The 21,482-nt window shown below is 45.5% G+C and overlaps 2 pseudogenes; one reads left to right on the top strand and one right to left on the bottom strand.

Annotated features, from left to right (window-relative positions):
• The first annotated feature begins 189 nt into the window (after positions 1-189).
• Positions 190-21,482, top strand: part of LOC142433642 (protein PRRC2B-like) — a 28,353-nt pseudogene continuing 7,060 nt past the window's right edge.
• LOC142433114 (eukaryotic translation initiation factor 2 subunit 2 pseudogene) lies at positions 7,032-8,108 on the bottom strand (annotated as a pseudogene).

The following is a 21,482-nucleotide window of genomic DNA, read 5'->3' as shown; positions in this document are numbered from 1 at the left end:
AGGGTGGGATGGTGACACGGGATTTCTCAAACTTTCCACAGGTTTGCTGAATCCCAAAAGGTAGATCCCATGAGCACGCCGGCCTGGTGGTGTAGTGTAGGTGGTGGCATAGTGACTTCTCACCCCGACACCAGCCTTCACTAGCTTTGTCTGCATGACACCTCTGGGACTTTGTGTGCATCTCGGAATATGATGCTTAGCATAACCAGCCGGCTGCCTGTTGTAAAGGTAAAAGCAAGTATGAAACTCTCTCTGGGGTGGGGGAAACCTATACACCCAGTCAAGGGGGCAGACAGCTCTCCAAAGGCAGGTTCATGTGAAGGAAAAGGGTACCAGCCAAAGAGTCAGGGAGACAGGCAGACTCGTGCCTGGTAGGAAAGTGGCTGTTGAGTGTGGGTGGGATTGGTGTTGGGGCTGTGGGGTTGTCCATGTGTCTAACTGTCTGAGGTTCCTCCTTTCTCCAGCATATTCATCATTAATGACCAAATGATTGTGACTGAAGTGAGTCCCAAAGAACCCCAGAGTACCTACATCACCCCAATGCCCACACCTTCCTCCGGCTTTGTGCCCACCACATCCAAGATGCAGCAGGAAGTGCAGCAGTCCACCTCTACTGGGTCTGGTATGAGTCTCCCGTGCTCTCGGAAATGAGTGTGGGGTGGGTGGGGATGTGAGGAACTACAGAGTGAGTAAAGGAAACTCTCAGGGAATGCATTTTGCTTCTTCATGTCACACTGGACCTCGTTCCCACTGTGTGCCTATTGAGCCACCTAGTGGTTCACAACAGGTACTCAGGCCTCTTGAAGTCCATTCACCTGTGCCTTTATGGACACACACATTTGTGTGTCTAGGAGCTTACCCCCTTACACACCGTTCTGCTGCTTTTGTCACAACAGCTGTGCTTGGAGGCAGGTTTAAGATGCACAGATTAGTAAGCCACCTTTTGTGCTCAGTGTTTCCAGTTTAGTCCTTATGTGTGCAGCCTGAGCTTCCTCCACATCAGGTACCACCGTGCCAACCACTGGGATGACACCAGGCCTCATAGATTTTTGCTGTGTCCACTGCCAAGTCTTGGAATATAGGCTAAGTGAACAGAGACAAGGAAGTTTGGGGAAGACACTCAGGCGTCCTGGCTCTGAGGATGCCCTGACTCCTCTCTTCCCTCTCTCCAGCCACTGAATGAGCTCTCAGAAGGTAAATGCCTGAAAGGGCACACAGCCCTTACAAGGGGAACTGCAAAGGAACCAAGGTTCCGGTCATCTTCATCATCCTTGTGGTCAACGCTCTTCTGTGCGACCCAACTTCTATGACTTTCAAAAATAAAGAGTGGTGTTGTTTGTTATGTGAAATCCCTGCAGTGTGCATTTGAGTCGTGTATTATCAGCACTGCCTGGTAGATTACATTCTGCAGGGGCTGCTGCTACAATTAAGCATTAGATCCTCTGAAGGGAAGAGGAAGTATAATAAGAAGTAGAATGAGCAGGTCAGGGAATGATTCACTATAGGACTGACATTGAGCTGATTTTCAAATAACAAGATGGAAGTTCATAGTATCTCAGTACTGTGCACAAAACGCACACCCACGGCAGTGGTCCAGAGGTGTGAACAAGCGTGGGGTGTGTATGGAAACGTTTGGCTGAAAGGGAATAACCATTCGGAAGGCAGTGGTAAGAAATCAGGTCGGTGTGGTAGGAGGGGCCAGATCACAGGAGGCCTCGTGGGCCATGGTTTGGGCTTTGTGGTTTCTTTCTATGATGGATGTCATCAGGGAGTTCATAAAGAAATGGGTGCAATTGTCCACTTTTCTCCACATCTTTCTGTGAATGCGGGTTGGAGATAGCCTGAAGGACAGTAACAGTCGGAAGAAGTCTATGAGGTAAGACAGTACAGTAGTCATACAGGTGAGAGGTCCCTTAGCACAGATGGTGAGCAGGTTGGTTAGCGAATGCAAGAATCAGCATAGATGTGGACAATCTGACACCTGGCTTCCCTGTTGCCATGAGGAAGAGTCAGGCCTAGGCTCCATCCTTTGCTACCTATTCTGACACCAACTCTTCCTCCCACGCTGCTCTTCTTATGCAGGGTTTCATAATTGATTGGAATGGTCACTCAGGACTCACAGACATTACTCAAAATTAAGATTTTCAGAAATCTTTTTATTGGGGCTCATATAACTCTTACCACAACCTATGCGTACATACATGTGTCAAGCACATTTGTACATGTTTTGCCATCATCATTTTCATAACATTTTCTTTCTTTTTTATATAAATCATTTTATTAGGAGCTCAACATTTTCTTTCTCCTTGAGCCATTGGTCCTCATTTCTTTCCTTCCATCCTTTACCCTCCTTCCCTCATGAACCCTTGTAATTTATGAATTATTATTATTTCAAATCATACACTGATCAATGTCTCCCTTCACCCATTTTTTTCTGCTATCCTTCCCCCTGGGAGGGGATTGTATTTAGGTCATTGTGATTGTTTCCCCCTTTCTCCCCTAATATTACCCTTACCCTCATGGAATCACTACTCTCAATGTGGGTGCTGAGGGTTTTATAGGTCCTGATTTCCCTGTGTTTCCAGCTCTTATCTGTACCCGGGTACATGCTCTGGTCTAGTCCAGTTTATATGGTGGAATTGGGTCATGATAGTGACCAGGGGTTGGTGGGAGAGGTGAGAGGAAACATGAAAGAACTACAGGAAAGTTTGATGATTCCTCGGTGCTACATTGCACCCTAATTGGCTCAACTCTTCCCTGTGACCCTTTTGTAAGGGGATGTCTAATTGTCTGCAGATGGGCTTTGGTGCCCACTCTGCACTGGCCCTCATCACAATGATGTGTGTTTCTTTTGTTTGGAGTCTTAGATGCCTGATACCTGATCCCATTGGCACCTCATGATCACACAGGCTGGTGTGATTCTTCCACATGGATTTTGTTGCTGCTGAGCTAGATGGCTGCTTGTTTATCTTCAAGCCTTTAAAATCCCAGAGGCTATATCTTTTGATAGCTGGGCACCATCAGCTTTCTTCATCACATTTTCTTATGCACCTCTTTTATCTTCAGCAATAGTGTTGCAAGCTTTTTAAATGAAGTCAATAGGGGACCACAAGTCAGGATCAGCAAACAGTAAGGATACAATCATTGGCCTCCTCAGCCAGCAGCCAAGTTTCTCTCCAGTTCTCAGACTCTCTGCCACATGATCCCGTGGCCTTTGTCGACATGGGTCATGAAACCAGCCTGCCTGTCCCTTCCTTCCAAAGTTCCACAGTCTCTTGACGGATGAAGAGAAGGTCCCTCACAATGTCTGCACTTCTCCTTTGAGTTTCCTTGCCACAGTCTTTGATACATCTCTTCTCAGTGGCCTCTGCCACTTCAGACAGGTTCTAAATGTCCCCTCCCAAGGTCCTCATTGTTTCTGTGTGGCTACTTTAAAGGTTGCAAATCCTACTGATCAGTGTACAGTAACAAAAAGCTACCAATTCCCTTTCTTAGTGCTACACTTGCCCCACTTGTATGATCCATCCAATCATTTGATATGAGTTTGAGACTTGGGTAAAGTGTCATATTAAGAAATTTCACTCCAAAACAGGTGGATTCCTGTGGAAAGTGGATCCACTGGACTTGCTGATGGTGTGCATATCCCTGGGGAGGGACAGAGAGGAACCAAGAGTATCGGCAAAAACCTCAGTCTGAGCAGCTGGGTAAGACTGATACCTGAGATAGTGGAGGGCCAGGTTTGGTGTGAGGCCAGGAAGATGAGAGTTTTCTTTGGGTTATCTTGGAGGTGTGGTCTGTTGGAAAACTAAAGGTTGGGTTGCGTATTGGGATATAACAGTCTCACACTCCTTGAGTAGCCATTGTTTGTGGAAAACTTATACTACCACAGCTGAATAATTCAATGGGCTCACGTATGAGCAGGCCAAGGGTCTAGATTCTAGAAGGCATATGGAGATTTAAAATCAGCTTTCTTGAAATATAAATTATGCTCAATATATTATATCTATTTGGAGTGTAGAGATCCCTTGGATGGGAAAGATGAATTCCCTATACAGATACCACAATCATGATAGAGCACGTTGATATGAAGGTTCTATGATCCCTATTTCCTCCATAAGTTCTTTGTGGCATCTTAGATGAATAAATGCTCGTGAGAACTAGAGAATGATACAAGACCGTAAAGTTTAACCATCAATGACGTGCACAGTTCAGGAAGACTGAGGCAATGTTGAAGGATATGCATTAGGTAATACCTGACTCAAATGCAAATAGAGATGGAGCTGGAGCTCAACAGCAACACACAGTGCCAACATAGACATGAATTAAGCACACCACAAAGTTTTCTTGTCCCAATATATCCCACCAATCATGCTCACTCTGATGTAGGACATTTGGGATTGTTTGGAATAAGAATATAAAAGTGCACGTGCAGAATCCAAGAGAGAAAACTCCCAGGTATACAGACATCACCCCTCTTCTAACATATGCACATAGTCAAAGCTGGACTACAATTTATATGCATCAACCAGTGATATGTAACTGGTGAACAAAAGAAAGTCTAAATCTTTTTCTCGTATACAATAAAGAAATTAATATTATTGAATTAATGACAGTCCCGAAGTAGAGTGGTCTTTAGGGTTACTTGAGCCTGAGATTCAAACGGTCAAATACCAAGTATCTTTCCACTGCTCTATGCTCTTTTTCACACTGTTGCCTTCTCCTGAAATCAGGTGTCCTCATTGAAGGTCTGCCAGGAACAAAGGTGAATATTTGTTTAATCATTTAAATCCATGGCAGAAGAACAAAGCCTTTTTACCCAAGCAGACCCTAGTAAATGTCTCATAGTTCACTGGCCTGAGTTTAAGACATAGGATGGTTGACTGGTTTAGATGAGATCAACTGAGAGCCTCTCCTACTAGCTATAAATGAAGGTTGATCCCCTCGTGCAAATGAGGGGAAAGAGCTTGTACTAATGGAAATCTGAACCCTATATCACAAGGTGAGGAGGTTTTCTTGTGCACACAAGATTTCAGACATTAACCAGATGTGGTTTGCAGATACTGACCAGATGTATATTTACCAATATAAGAACAATAACCACAATACACAAACTCTCCTTCTTCCATATGTTACACTCTCCAGGTAATAAAAATAGATGCACCTATTCAGAAACTACCGGTATATTATTAGTGAATTAAGAAATTACTAGAATTCTCACTCAAGCGGGATGTTGGGGAAGTTTGGGTGGCTGGGGAGAACATGTTTGTCATTTTAGGGAAAATCTAAAGGTGGAGTTTGGATTTGTTCTTAGTGTAGTTTATATTTAAATGACTTACTGCTGAATTACATATAATCATGTACATTATGTTTCGGTCAAGTTTCTCCATAGGTGACTAGAGAAATGAAAAACGAATTTTCTAATTTTTGTGTATTGTCTATGTTAGCTTATTGGAGATTTTGAAATAAGGGTTAGTAACAAACTGCTCCACACAAAGAAAACTGGCAGACTAAGTTTTCATTTTGGAATCTAGTTGTGATTAACTCTCACATTTCTGATTTTATAGAGCCTGGGGCATACTTATATACAAATTGTTTAGATTTTTAATTTCAAAGGCTATTTTAACATTTACAAATAAAAACAAAATTGCATGAATATAGCACCCATTTTAGATCAAATTTTGCCCAGACAGTCTATGAAGGAGGCGGCAACCTCTAAATTCCTTTGGCATCGTGTATTCCCTCCAGGAGACAACTACCACTTGTCTACCACTTTGTCCTACTTTGGTGCCTTGTGGGTTGCTCTGATGCTGGACATGATGTCACTGGTATTGCAATTGCCAGCTTGGTCACTCCAAGTGAACAGGTCTCAGCAGAATTTCCATCTACGAACAGACATCGAAGAAGGACTCTGTTCCTGGTCCAGAGGACAAAGCCACTGAAAGCCAGACACATAGCATCAAAACATTGGAAGATAATGAAGGCTGAATCAACGGAAGCCAAATATTGTTGGAGAGAGTGTCCGAGGACGGTTCTTTGAGAAGGATGACACTAGTCGGATATACCTGAAGAGGAGCTGCTTTCCCACAGTGGAATCAATGAAGATGATAGGAATGGGGGAAAGCCAGTGTGAGAGGAGCCCTCAGGAGCTTCCTTTGCTGATGGGGCATGACCCAAGGCAAGAAGAGGCCGCTGCAAAAGTCTGCTAACAGCCAGAACTTGTAATTTGTGAAGTATGAATCTAAGAAAAATTGGAAGTCTTCAAAAATGAAATGGAGCGCATAAAGACTGATATCCTAGGCATTAGCAAGGTGACCATTTTGAATCAGAAAATCATACAATTTGCTATGCTGGTAATAACACAATCAAGAGGAATGACTTGGCATTCATTGTCAAAAAGAACATTCCAAAAACAATAAAGTACAATGTTGTCTGTAAGAAGATCGTATCTATCCACATTTAAGGAAATCCGATCCAGAAAACTATTATTCAACATTATGCACCAACCATAACACCTAATGAACAAGAAAAGTAACACTTCTAATATCTTCAGTTGAAAATTGATGAAATATGTAATCAAGGTGCATTGACAGTTACTGGAGGTTAGAACTTGAAAGGTGGAAACAAAAGAAAGGAAAAGTAGTTGGGAAATATGAACTATTCAAAACAAAGGAAGCAGGATATTGTATGATAGAATTTTGGAAAACTTATTCATAGTAGATAGCTTTTTCTTTTCTTTTTTTAACTGTTATAATAACTTTAATTTATCTTGCATTTCACAGAAGTCTATGAACGATTTTAAAAAAACACCTCCTCACCCCATCACGTTTCTGACAGCTGTTAAGTAGGCAACGAGGATGTCGACCGCTCGTGCCTCGGCATCTTGCAAGGATTTCACAGGCCAACCAGCCACAAGCAAAAACACTTGGCAGCTTTTCGATCTTGTTTTCAATACAATGGTGTATCCACTGCTGGTAAACCTGTCCAGCCAAATCTCCAAAATACATTTTGCAGAATCAGTGGTGATTAGCAAATTAGTTAACTTTGGCAAGGAACTGTGCTCGCTTGCCTGTGACAGCCTGGAAGCCGGTTTTGATGCTGGCAACAGAGCATCGGGAGTGACAAGTTTCACACTGTAAGAAATAAAGTCGGGTGTCCTTCTGCAGGATTGTGTCTGGTGATCGGCACGTGTGACAGGTGACGTATTCCTTGATATATCTTCTCAAGACATTTTCTATATGTTTCTGTTGGAATCGTCCTTTGATTACAAGTTGGTTATTACCATCTATAGAACCACTTGTACCCAGTTCAGCCAATAAAAATGCAAGGAGATGTTTGGGCTGACGATGCAATAGTTTGCAGATATCTGTAAAGTTGACAAAAGACGTTTTCTTGGTTCCTACTCGGACGCCCTGTGGAGGTTTCATGACAAATTTCCTCTTCTCTCCAGCAACCATATCTAGATTCTTTTCCCTCATGATGTTGAACACTCAATTCAGTAGCTCCTCATATGTGTAGTCTCATTCTGAGCCGGCCCAGGCAGGGCCTGTCTGGTTACTGAATGATATGCCGTCATCTTTTTTGCTGTCTTCATCTTCTAACATTTCATCTTTCTCTAGGATTTCATCCTCGTCTGGGAACTTGACGTTCTTCTTTTTCTTCTTTTTATTGCCAAGCATAATGTCAAGGTCATCCTCTGGCTCAGCTGGCTCTTGAACATCACCTTCAAGTTTAAAATCCTTTATGCCTTCTTCAGCTTCATCGATATCAAATATCTTTTTAATTTTTTTCTTCTTTTTCTTTTGATTAAAAAAGTTCAAGTCATCTAGATCATCTGAAGCATCTTTTTTCCTACTGTCCTCCTCATCAGCTTCCACATCTTTGTCCTCTGTTGGCTCTGGCTCCACTTCCTTGGTTTCTGAGAGTTGGGTTTCTTCAGTCTGTGCATCCCCTTCCTCATCCAACATAAAGGGCATCTTCTTCTTTTTCTTGCTCATAGTAGGATCAAAGATCATGTCATCCCCGGACATGGCTGCAGATCGAGTGGGCTCGGCACGGACGGGAAGTCAGAGAGGTCAGCTCCAGGCCTCCGCAGCAGTGCCGGTCCTAAGGATACCTCTCCCACCACCGCACTAGGCTCTTGCATCAGTGAAAGGGTGATAGCTTTTTCAATAACAGAACAGGTGGCTATTCACATGGACTTCTCCAGATGGAATACACAGAATTTTAATTGATTATGTCTGTGGGAGATGGTGATGGAGAAGTTCAATAGCAGAAGCTAAAACCAGGCCAAGAGCTTACTGGAACAGACCATCAATTGCTCCTATGTAAGTTCAGTGTAAAGGTAAAAAAATTACAACAAGTGCAGGAGAGTCAAAATATGACCTTGAGTCTATCCCACCTGAATTTCCAAAATATCTCAGGAACATATTTACTGAATTGAACACGGACGAGAGACGATCTACTGAGCAGAGGTATGGTGTCAAAGACATCATTCCTGAGGAAAGCAAAAGGTCATTAAAATGACAGGAGAGAAAGAAAAGATCAAAGTCCATGTGAGACACGAACACCTGTTGATTTCTACCCCTCAGTCCTACATCCTTCAGGATTGTTGAGACCGATGGCACCCCCAAGACTCCCTCGATGGGACTGGCTGTCGGTCTGAGGAGCAGAACTGTGTGCCCCCACTTCAAGAAAGAAAAGCGACTATCATTGAGTCGGCTCCTGTGTGGAGTCCCGAGGGCTACATGGCTTTGCAGAATAAGGAGTACTCACTCCTATATCCAAAACTGAATGGCACTCTGGCCTTGGACATGAACGTCAGGTCCCCAGAAGAAGCTTTGTCTGGGGGTCTCAGTGACTGCAGCAGCGGGAGCAGCCGCTCCTCCTACTCCCTGGGTCGAGCTGCTCGTGTCAACTCTGATGTCCCTGAAGGTTCCAGTAAGAAACCTGAGAAGGAGGCAAGGCTGGCTGCACACAGGAGAGGCGAGCCAGGAGAGGTCCTGCAACAATATGAGTTGAGCTATGGAAATGCCATCATTGAAAATTGCGGGTACAACCCAGGGGAGGGGAGTGAGGTTGGCTTTATGGTAGGTGAAGGCTTCATCGAAGTTCTCATCAAGAAGTAGCATCGCCTGCTGGAGGAAGAGAAAAGAAAGAAGGAGCAGGCCGTGCAGGTGCCTGTTAAAAGTCAAGGTCTCTCTTCTTGCATCCCTCCTCGGTTTTCCAAACAGCAAAACAACTTGTGCCTGGAGCAAGGTGATATAACTGTGCCTGGCAACAGCCTGGGCACCAAGATCTGGGAGAACAGCAGCCAAGCCCTCCCCCGTGCAGGCCCCAATCAGTGACTCCTAGAGTAAAGCTGTCACCGCCTTCAGCAGTGCCGAGGCCAGCCCTGCCAAGGGTTTTAAGAGCAGCCGGGGAGATAGTGGCGTTGACTTGAGCACCGAGTCTAGGGAGTCGTCCATGACCTCCGCACAGCACAGCTACCCGTATTGTACTCTGAAGCCAGAGGAGATAAACGGGCCTGGCCTGGAGGAACCCAAGGCCGACAGCCACAAGGAGCAGGCTCAAAAGCAATCTGAGCACAAGGTTTCAGAACCAAGCTCAGGACAGAGCAAGGAACACAGACCAGGACCCATCGGCAATCAGTGGTCTCTGAAAAACAGAAAGGGTTCAGAGGGGGCTGAGCGGTTTTAAGGGGCCATCGTCCAACCTGTTGATGAGCTAGAAATTCACATGTTGCCTGTGCCACCCATTGAATTCGGAGTCAATCCAAAGGACTCTGATTTCAGCCTGCCTCCTGGTTCTGCCTCTGGGCGTGCAGGGAATCCCGTGGTCAAACTTCAGGATCCCCTGGCGTAACACAGGATCAACACAGTCCATTCGCATCCTCCAGCGGCATCATCACATCCAGAAGGCTACTGGTCTCTCCCCAATGTTCTTCCCCACCACAGACCTCACCCTGAAGATGGAGTCTTCCCACAAGGCTTGGGAGAACTCTCCCAGTTTGCCAGGACAGAGTTCTCCAGGAGGCACTGGTTTGGGCATCCAGCCTCCATCCTCAGTGGGAGCCTCCAATGGGGTCAGCTACAGTGCTTCAGTGGCTTCTCCATGCTGCCCATGCCTGTGGCCTCCGTAGCGCCTTCTGCCTCCATTCCAGGCAACCACCTCCCGCCTCTCTATCTGGGCTGCTATGTATTTGTAAGTCAGCCCTGGCTGGTTCCTCAAATGATACCTCGGCAGCAGAGTTACCGACAGGCCGTGCTGCCCAGCAGATTCCAATTTCCCTTCACACAGCTCTGCAGGCACAGGCTCAGCTCGGATTGAGAGGGGGTTCCCATTTCCCAGTCCCAGGAGAGCTTCAGCTCCTTACAACCAATCCTTCAGGTCTTGGGTATACATTCCCTCCAGCCTGTCACCACTCAGCACCATGATCCTGTCTGGGGGCACAACCTCGAAGCCGCCCTACCCGGAGTTCCCAGGCATGCAGCCTTTGGAGATGGTGAAGCTCCAGTCAGGCTCCCCCTACCAGCCCATCTACCAGCTCATGAGTGGAAACCAAGCCCTGGCCTGTGAAGGCCAGCTCAGCCAGGCTGCAGGGCTTAGAACCTCCCAGATGTTGGACTCCCAGCTCTCGCAGTTGGCAATGCTGCTGCCTGGCTCCCAGCTACCTCTGCCTCAGTACCGGTCTGGTCAGTTCATCCAGCAGTCCATCCAGCTGCCCCAGGGGCCGAGCCTGTCCATGGGAGCCCCACGCAGAGTTCTTCCGCCTGGCTCCCAGCCTTTGATCCTTAACACCAGCAGAGGGTCCTCTCAGATGGAAATGAATGGTTTCCACTTGGCTGACAGTAAACAAAATGTTCCTTCAAGAGGTGCAGTACAGTCCCCACAGGCCTACAGGCAAAACAGCGAGTGGATGAAAAGCCCAGCCTGGAATCTTTGAAGCTGCAAGAAGGCCCTGGGCAGCCTCCCGGGTGAAGCGCACTGGCGCCATCAAGCCTCGGGCAGTGAAAGTGGAGGAGATCAAGGTTTGATAGTGCTCACCCTTCACACCACAGCCAGGTGTTGACAGCCAGACCCATTGTCCACTCAGACTGAGAGAGCATCCTTCTCTCCACTCCTGGAAGCTTCATTGTCCACCCAGCTTGCACCCGTGGCTCTATGGCATTGATCTGCTTGCTTTAATATGAAACACACAAAAGCAAACGACGCCATCATTCTCATCTTCTCCTTTCCACCAGGACTGTAGGGACTCGACTTTCCTGCAGTGCAGAATAGTCCCACCCTTCCAGCAGGCTCTGGGAGCCCTCGGCAGTGCCACTCTCTGACCCTTCCTGGTGAACTTCGCCCCAACCAGGCGCAAGGTTAGGCAGCAGGGGCGGTTTCGTTTGAGCCGTGTCATTCTTAAAAGCAGCTGCGGTTTTTCTGAAAGGGAAAGGAAGAGCAAACAAACAGGAGCCGTGTCTGTGTGGCTGGGCTCCCCGCCCACCACCCCCTCGTGCTCCACCATCCTTGCCCCGCACCGCTTCTTGTGTCTCCAGTGGTTTCTTCAGCTCCCCTCCTGTTTTCTCTAAGACCTCTACAAGATCCAAGAGATCCCCTTTCGGAAGGCAACCCTTCCCTTCTTAGCGCCCCTTTGGTCAGTTAACCACTGAGGTGGCTTACCAAAGACAGGCTCTTTAAGGCACCAGGCGGTCACAGCACGTATTGATAGTCAACTACAGGCTCTGGAATCAGTGGTGTGAGCAAGGCGGGAAGGAGGCCATCTCAGTTGCGTTCCCACCCACCTCCATTGACTCTTACTGCGGCGCCAGGGGAAGCTGATGATGTGCCTAGTGTAAAAGTGGCACACAGTGTCCTTATACATTGAGCCTAGAGCATCACAGATGGATCATGGAAACAGAATCCTGGGGGAGGGGTGTTCCACATTTGGCAGGGAGGTGACAGCTGATAGACCCCACAGCAGGGGCCTCCCTACCCCCAGTCCCTGAGGGGCTGCTGGTCTTTTTTACACACTGCTTTACTCAACACCTTCTGTATACACATCCCTTTGCTTCCTTCTTCCTTAGCTAGCCTTTTTCACATGTGTCCCCTGTCTGGCTCCTCCTCCTCCAGCCCAGCTCCTCACTCAGAACAAGGTGTACCTAGAGAAGATGAGACGGCCCCAAAGGCTGCTGGGAACTCCCCCCCCCACACACACACACACTCTCACTTCTCCCAGCTTCCAGCAGCAGGCCCAGGTTGTTGGGACCGAAGAACCTGGACTAGGCAGCAGGTGTCCAAGGTGAGCACCACCTGAACTGGCCATAGTAGAAACACAGCCTGGGCAGCCTCCAAGAAAAGACGGTGTCTTAATAGCTGCACCATTGTCTCTAGCCAAGTTTGTGTAGGAGCCAGAGGAACTCAGCCCAAATTCTGTCATCCCAAGGAAGAGGGAGGGTAAATCTCACATTTCCAAGATGCTCTTTAGCGTGACTGCCCAATGTCTCCCTGGAGTAGTTGTTGCATGTACTGGCCACTGGTGGTTGCGGGGAGAGGCTGGGTGTCACTGGGTATCCCCACAGGACATGGGCATGTGCTGCTTAGGAACTGGTTAAGTGGCTTTGTTGTGTACTCTTTTAGAGAGGTTGGGGAATGAATAACTTACTAATACTTACAGAGACCTAGGTACCAACTGGGGGAAGGGGTGGTTTCATCGGCAGATACTTTACTGCTTAAATCTGTCTCTTTCAGTGACTCCCCTTCTTATCACCCTCAGGCCTGCCTCTCTTCTCTGCCCCCTGAAAATATACTCCAGAGTCCCTCACAAAGGAGCACTCACTTGGCATTGCCAGCACCCGCTTCCCATCTGCCCAGTGCTCCTCAGCTGCTCTTCCTTCTCACCCCAGCCCCAGGGCGATCCCCTCGCTGCCCACACCCTGAACCCTCCTCCCTGTCCCGTCCCCTCCCAACCAGGCATTGCCAAGCTGCCCCTGGGCGGGCCTGGGTCTGTGGCAACCACACCAAGCTGTCAATGCCTATACACGGTGTGCTGCAGCCACACCCACTCAGACCAGGTGCTGTGTGAATTACCTGTCCAAGGAAAATAAAACCCATTTTCTCCTCATTAGGAATTCGACAGAGCAGTCCTGGATGCTGTTACAAACTCGGGATGTGCACATCAGGTGTACCTGCCTTCAGAATGACAGAACTTTCTGTTTGAGAAGCGAAATAAAAGGTTGCCTGTTATCCAGCCCTTTTCTCATATCCTAGACCCCTCTCCTTTCTCTCATCCCCAAATAAAGATCCAAAAGAGTCCGTGGGAGAAGAGACTCTGAAACTTGCTCTTACTCATACAGTGACTAAAGCAAATGGAAGGAATGATGAAGTGATGAAGTGAAAAAGTTAAATAGAAAATTTTAGAGTACCCCTAGAGGAGACAACGACAAATATTACAATGAAATGTGCAAAGACATAGAGTTAGAAAAGCAAAGAGGAAGAGCACACTCAGCATACCTTAAAACAAAAAGAAATGAAGGAATATTTCAAGGGTTTAGTTTCACTCTTGAAGATGCTATGGGCATAAAATTGAATGTTGCTGGGAGCATCCAAAGAAGATGGAAAGTATACGCAGAGTCACTGTAGAAAAAGACCTAGTGGACATTTTAACTTTAAGGAGGCAGCAGCATATGAGCAAGACCCAATGGTGCTGCAGGGAGAAGTTCAAGCTGCACTGACAGCATTAGCCACAATGAGACTCCAGTAGTTGATACAATACCAATTGAAATGCTTAAACAAGCTGAAGCAGCACTGCAAGCACTCACTCATGTGTGCCAGGAAATTTGGGAAAGAGCTATGTGCACAACTGCCTGGAAGAGATCCACATTTGTGTACATTCTGAAGAAAGGTGACCCAACACAATGCTCCAGTTAGAGAAAATATCATTGCTATCACACGCAAATGATATTTTAATAAAGATCGTCCAACACTGGTTGCAGAGGTACATTGACAGGAGCTGCCAGAAGTTCAGGTTAGACTCAAAAGAGGGTCTGGAACAGGGAATATCATGGCTGATGTCAGCAGGACCTTGGCTGAAAGTAGAGAATATCAGAAAGGTGTGTACTTGGATTTCGTTGAATGTACCACGGCATCTGACTGCGGGAGGAGCCTCGAGAGGAATGAGAATGACAGAACACTCCCTTGTGCTCGTGGATCAACAGGCAGGTGTGCGACCAGAACAAGGGGATATTGCAGGGTTCAATATCAGGAAACGACTGTGGCAGGGTTATAGCCTCTCACCATACTTATGAAATTAGTACACTGAAAGAATCATCAGAGAGGAGCTGGATTATATGAAGAAGAAGGTGCCATCAGGATCGGAGGAAGGCTTATGAAAAATCTGCTACGTGCTGATAACCGAACTTTGCTTGGGGAAAGAGGAGTCCTTGATGCAATTGCTGATGAAGATCAAGGATTGTAGCCTTCAGTATGGATTATGACTCAATGTAAAGACCAAAATCCTCACCACTGGACCAATAGACAATACCATCATGGTAAACGGAGGAAAAGATGAAGCTGTCAAGGATTTTGTCTTGCTTCGATCCACAATCCATGCTCATGGAGGCAGCAGTCAGGATATCATAGGATGGGTTGCATTAGTGAAGTCTTCTGCACAGGACTTCTTTAGAATACTAGAAAGCCAGGATGTTTCTTTGAAGACACACATGACCCAAGCCATGATATTTTCAACTGTCCCATGTGCATGAGAAAGCTGAACACTGACTAAAGAAAGAATCTATTCATTTGTATTGTGGAGCTAGAGAAAACTATTGAAAGTCCCATGGACTGCTGGAAGGATTAACAGATTTGTCTTCTAAGAAGTACACCCAGAATGCTCCTGAGAGGCAAGCATGGAGAGTCTTTGTCCTATATGTTAGATCACGTTGCCAGGGAGACCAGTGCCCGGAGAACAGCATACCACATGTTGTAGAGGGGCAGTGAGAAAGAGAGAGGGCCTCGAGGACATGAGTTGAAGCCCTGGCTGTACCAATGGACTCAAGCATAAGAACAATTGTGAGGATGGCTCAGGACTGGGCAGTGTTTTGTTGTGCATGAGGTCAATATAGGTCAGAATTGACTCCATGGAAATAAACAACAAGAAAAGCAGTTACTCAAATCTAAAGTGCTAAAAAGAAAAGAAAAAATGGTTTAACTTCCTCTTCCCCTTCATATTCTAACAGATCCACATCAAGTATTTATAGTAAAGTGTAATAAATAGGGTCACAAGAAAGTAACTTCACTGCATAAAATCTTGTCTCTTGACGTTTTGAAGGATAATAATTAAAATTATTTTTCTGATTGAGCAAAGGGGTCAGACTCTGAGTCTCACAAATGTCTCATCCATGAGAAACACCCTGTAAGGAATCTCTAGGTTCTAGCTCCTCTCCATCCTTTGGCTGACAAAAGTTCTCTCTGTGTCTGCGATTTGCCAATTGCATGTTGTGCAAGTCCCTAAAGGTTGAGCCCATTGCAGGGTGGACATAGTGTGAATTTTGACGTGGTGCAACACCTGCAGGGATCTCTCCCTTTCTCATGGTGTTACTGCAAAAATCTGGTTAACTGCCTGTCACTGAAGAGAAACCAGCTATGTGTTTGAACTGCTATCCTTCTAGAAAGGTACTCAACGCTTAATCCACTAGCCCTTCTAAATGCAGTGTTTAACCAGCTAGCACACGTGGACTCCAGCCTTACAGAAGTCCGTCCGTAGACTTAGGCCCCCACTGCATTTACATTAGAGTGCTGACAACCCACCACTGCTGTAATTAAATATACATGTAAATTTTAATCCCAAGGAAGTCTTGTTAATCATCTCAGAGGAAGAATGAAAGCTATGAGCTTTAGATTGTCCTTTTCGTGAAACAAGTTTTCCAGCATCACAATCAATACTGTGTAAGTCTCCCTTGAGTACAGATAAGCTCCATAGCATTTACCTGTGACTTACACCACTGCTCTGCCTTATGTACATGTAGTTCGCAAATTGGGACAGACAGCAGTCTCCATGTCAGATTCCATCCTTGGAATGTGCACAGATGCATCCTAAAGTCCACTTCAGGTTTCTTTGTAAGTACTATTGTAAAGCTGTGGGCTCTTTCTCATGTTCTGCATTGACATATGTCAAGTAAATAATTTCCCAATGTCATCTAAAGTCTACATGAATATTGCCATCTCTTTTTATGCTTTATCAGAAACAGATGCACAGTATTTTGGGATAGATTTATAAATACAAACACAGTCTGTTATCCCTACATTTAAATATTCTGATTTAATGATGATGAAAACTTAGCATTTTCAATTTTATTCAGCTTATTGTTGTAGTCATACCACATTGCAGGCACCTGGGAAAATAATCTCCCCACTTGTATTGCCTAAGCCAGCAAACCAAAGACACCAATTCCAATTTATTTTGGACATACAGAAAAAGCTATGATTTCACAGACAAATCCGCAATTGCAGTTTTTGTGAAATGAGATTTTTCAGAAATAGAGTGTATACTCCGTTCTTTCTAAGGAGGATTAGCAGAGTCAATCCTAATGAATTCAACTTCCTATATTTTAATTCTTAAAATTCAGGAAAGCAATAAGTATGATGTTGATACTCGTTATTATTTTAATTTTTAATTATTGAAAAGAAGAAATCTCTGCTATCATCTAGAATTTTATTTACTCCTATAGGTCAGAATAGGTGAGGCTTTATGTACAAATATTTCATATATGAAAAAGGTTTAACTGTACATTCAAATGAATCTAGATGGGTTCTTGATTAGATTCACTTTGTTCTCAGCATGGAGAGTACTTCAAAGTATTGAAATGTCATTTCAAAAAGATCTTCCCCGAGTTCAAATTTTCTATGACAGTGCCTGGGTTTCCTGTGTGTTTGAATTAGTAATGGTGAAATCATATTAATTTTCTTTGAGGAATCTGGTGATTGACCAGAACACAGAGTTTGAAGAAATCCTGAATCTACCATCTACAAGATCTGTGATTTCTTAGACACGTCTACTACCACCCCCTGTACTTCCAGGTCCTCCTTTGTAAAACTGATTTCTAAAAGGACTACTGGCATAACGTTATTGGTATGAATTGAGTTTATCTGTGAAAGGTAATATAGTAATCACGATGCAGAGTTTTTAAATCAATAACTAGAGCGCATTCACTTGCTTCCATTTCCCTTGCATCGTTCAAGCGAGTCCATTCCGACGCACAGTGACCTGTGAGGTGAGGGCAGACTGCCCCGGAGAGTTCCTGAGAATGTAAGTCCTCAAGCAGCTTTCCTCTGAGGCGCAGCTGGCGCTTTCAAGCTGCTGGCCTTTTGATGAACAACCCTGCAGCACAGAACCAACCATCCACTCAGTGCCCGCTCACAACGACGCTAAGGGTGGAGCAGAACTCCTCCGTGCTTTTCTGAGATTGTAATCTTTAAGGCAGTAGACAGTCTGTTGTTTCTCAGGAACTGGTGTTGAACTGCTGCTTTGCAATTAGCAGCCCAAATGCACACTCCGCCACCAGGACCCCTGTGGGGCTGCTCTAGACAGGATGTAACCAAAAGGCAGCCAGGTTCCCATGGCTCATTGTGTTTCAGAGGCTCCTACGTTATGACAATGGTCATGGTTTTAAGGAGGACCTATTTTATTGTTTTGTGGCAATGTCAATGTATTAAATTGAAAGAGTGATTAGACAAAAGAACACAAAATAGGTGCATTAAGCAGAGGTAGGGTCAAGTCCAAGCTGATAAGCTGTGGAAGGTCCCTTGGATGCACCATTATCAAGAAGTTGAGTAACAGCTACAGTCTCAGGTTACAGAAACATTAGAGTTTGGGTTTCCAGAACCACAATGATCCTGAGAAGCATACTATCCTAGAATCCTTCTGTCAAGACGCCCCCACCCCACGGGCTGCTGAGGAAAGCGATATTGCGTGTGTGCTGGCCCCCCCGTGCACTTAGGGGATCAAGTGGCCCTGCCAGTGGTTATGGTTTTAAGGGAGATCTTGGTTTGGGGCTTTCTACTGCCATAAAGAGCTAGTCTCAGAAACTCACAGGCACCGTTCTACCCTGTTGGACAAGGTCACTATGAGTCAGCACAACTCAATGATAATGAGTTCGGTTTTTAATTTTATCGTGTTGTGGTAATTTTATGTATTAAAATTAGAGTTATTAAATAAAAGCGCGTTCAATTATCACATTAAGAGGTGGTCCAGTCCATGCTTATATGCCATGGAAGGTCTCTTGAAGGAACCCCTAGCAAGGGGTGGCTGAGTCACACGGGCAACGTCTGGTTACACAAACACTAGAGTTTGGGTTTCCAGAACCATAGAATCAGGACAGCCCTAATATCATAGAAGCATACAGTCAGGAGGCACCCAGCCATCCCAGGAAAGGGAGTTTTGTGTGTTCACGCATGCACACACTTATAGGGTCACATGATTCTGCTCTTTTTCCCACAACCAGTGGAGTCTGGTGATCTGCACCACTCTGATTCCGTCGGCATCTTCCTGCAGCCATGTGATCTGTAGTCATTTGACAACTCTGATCGCATGAAGGGCCAGCTATTCCAATCATAAGAGCATGGTGAACCCCTGAAACACACTCGGTCATGTAACTTTCTTCAGGTGCTGCTGATGCTCGGCTGACTGACTGCTCATATGTGGGAAGCTCAGGCCTCAAACTCCCTCGATGACCTCCAGGCTGGCTCACTAGATGACCTCCAGGCTGACTCACTCGATGACCTCTAGGCTGACTCACTCGATGACCTCCAGGCTGACTCACTCGATGACCTCCAGGCTGACTCCCTCGATGACCTCCAGGCTGACTCACTCGATGACCTCCAGGCTGGCTCAGGCTCAGCCTATGGTCCTGATGCAGGCTCAATCCTCTCAGTGTGAAGCCTTACAGTTACTGAAGCTTGAGGTGGCTGTCCCTTAGGAAGGAAGGACTGGTAATGATGTTGAACCTTACAGTCACTGATCACCTGCATATATATGGTAAACATTTCACTGTTTCGATTACATGCCACGCCTGCCTGTCAGACTGTTAAAAGTATTCTGAACTGTATTTGCGCACAGCATTCTGAGTACATAGAGTTCTGAGGTGAGTGGAAGGTCCCTGCTTTTAGAATGGTCTGTGCTCTGCCTTAGGCACTTAACTGTGATTAAAGATTGGCTTTGATCCTGACCTTTCTACCAACTTTTACAGCCCACATGGGTGAGCAGGACTCCTAGTTCCATGGGTTTGCAGAAGGTGGGGGCACAGAGATATGATGATCCAAAGCGTACACTCACATCCCTGGATTTTTAGCAACAATATTTCTAACTGAGGCTTCTTGGCTATAGTTAGCTTCCTCTGCAGGGCAGGGAGGAGAGCTTGGTTGGAAATCAGTGTCAGGCTAGTGGCAATCATAGGGTGCAGTAAGACAGAAAGTTAACTCTCTTCTACTTCCTGAGTGACTCCTCTTTGTGCCCTCGGAAAGATATTTCCTGTGGAGACTCCATCTTGACCGTGTAGTGCCGTCCTGTGCAGCTCCGACAAGCAGGTTGGTGGATAGCTCTGGCTTTCCTGAAGCTCTACCACTTTGATCTGCCACAACCACAGGCTCCAGACCCCACAATTCTCAGCAGGAAATCCCAGTGAGGACAGCGGTGACATATTCCTAGCTGCACTACACCTTGGGTGAGTTGGTGAGCCCCGCAAGCAGGAGAGAGGGGTTGGGTAGGGCACTCTCAGAGGGGAACTCCCCTCCTATCTTTGAATCCAACTCATCCTCACAAAGTAGGGTGACTTGTCCCCCAGCATAAGGATGGGGGCTGATTGACACTGCATGGAAAAGCTCTCAGTGTGATTTATCCTGGCTCAGGTAAAGTCCTTCTCCTGGTTGAGGGAGGGCACAGACATGAGTCAATTGATTACGGTTTGTGGAATGAGGATGGTTCCCAGCGTTTTTCATGTGGGGAATTTACCGTCTTAGGATTTGTTTTACATGTTTGGGAAGGGGCACCCTAACTGTTCAAATGTGATTATAGAATTTTAAGAAAGGTGTTTGAGAGGTTGATGGGGCTTTCTACTCCTGTAAATAGTTTCAGACTCAGAAACTCACATGGGGCACCTCTACCATGTCCTATAGCAGCGGTTCCCCACCTGTGGGTTGCAACCCCTTTGGGGGTCAAACGACCTTTCACGGGGGTTACCTGAGACCATTGGAAAACACATATTTCTGATAGTCTTAGGAACCGAGACACTGCTCCTCTCTCCGTCTCCATGTGGGTCCACCCACCTGCAGACATGGCCATATATGTGTAACCAGCGTGAAGACTATTACCCATGCTACACCATGCTTCAGGACAAACTTTCATTTATTTGTCATTAGAAATAAATACTTCAGAACACATAATTACATAACTGTTTTTGTGATTAATCACTATGCTTTAATTATGTTCAAGTTGTACCAATGAAAATACATCCTGTATATGGATTCATAACAGTAACAGAATTACAGTTCTGAATTAGCAGCCAAAATACTTTTATGGTTGGGGTTCTCAAAACATAAGGAACTGTATTAAAGGGTCGCAGCATTAGGAAAGTTGAGAAACACTGTCTTATAGGGTCATTGTGTCGTGGAATTGACTCAATGGCAGTGAGTTTGGTTGATAGAAGTGTTTGCACTCTGATTTGGAGTGCCAAGGGATATAATGAATTGTAAATTGGACTGATCACTACAAGTTCACCAGTTCCAAACCATCAGCCTCTCTCGGTGGGAAAGGTAAGGTTTTCTACTGACGTAAGAGTACAGTCCAGGGAACCTAGAGGGGCAATTCTCCTGTGCTCTCTTGGGTGGCTGTGAATCACAGTGGACTCAGTGGCAGTGAGACCTTATTTAATGGCCTCACACATGATCTGCAAGATAACATTTCATGAGAGCTTTTTAATGAGCCACGCTGTATGTCAATGAAGCAAATTTTGTGATTCACACTTGTTAAATCTTCGCAATTTAACAGATTTGGATCTCCTAGTTTTATATGTCACTCATTAAAAATGTCCCTCATGATTGTGGACATGCAAATACCTACACCTCCTGGTGACTGTTGTGTATACTCTGTTTTCTATGTTGAGATGGACAGAAATTTAGAATTGTTTTGTCATTATTTTATTCATGCAAAAATATAAACTTTGATCTTGATGGAAACTCCCTCTATTCTCAAGTAACGAATTGTCGCAAAGTATTTTTATTTTTTGCCTTTTTAATGTGTGGTTATACCAATGTGGTGTCTTGGTTTGCTTTTGGAAATTTCTCTGCCATGATCTCCTTAAGTACCCCGCTCTTCTGGCTCTTTAATTCTAGACTCTAATTGACCTTGTGTGAGATATATTCACCCTATCCCCTCTAATTCAATTCTTCAGCCCTCGTTCATATTCTCCACCATTTCTTCTGTCTGCCCTTCATTCTGTCTACATTCT

Source organism: Tenrec ecaudatus, chromosome X (assembly GCF_050624435.1).
Source record: "Tenrec ecaudatus isolate mTenEca1 chromosome X, mTenEca1.hap1, whole genome shotgun sequence".
In the NCBI taxonomy this organism is placed as follows: domain Eukaryota; kingdom Metazoa; phylum Chordata; class Mammalia; order Afrosoricida; family Tenrecidae; genus Tenrec; species Tenrec ecaudatus.
This window is presented reverse-complemented; position numbering and strand designations above follow the sequence as displayed.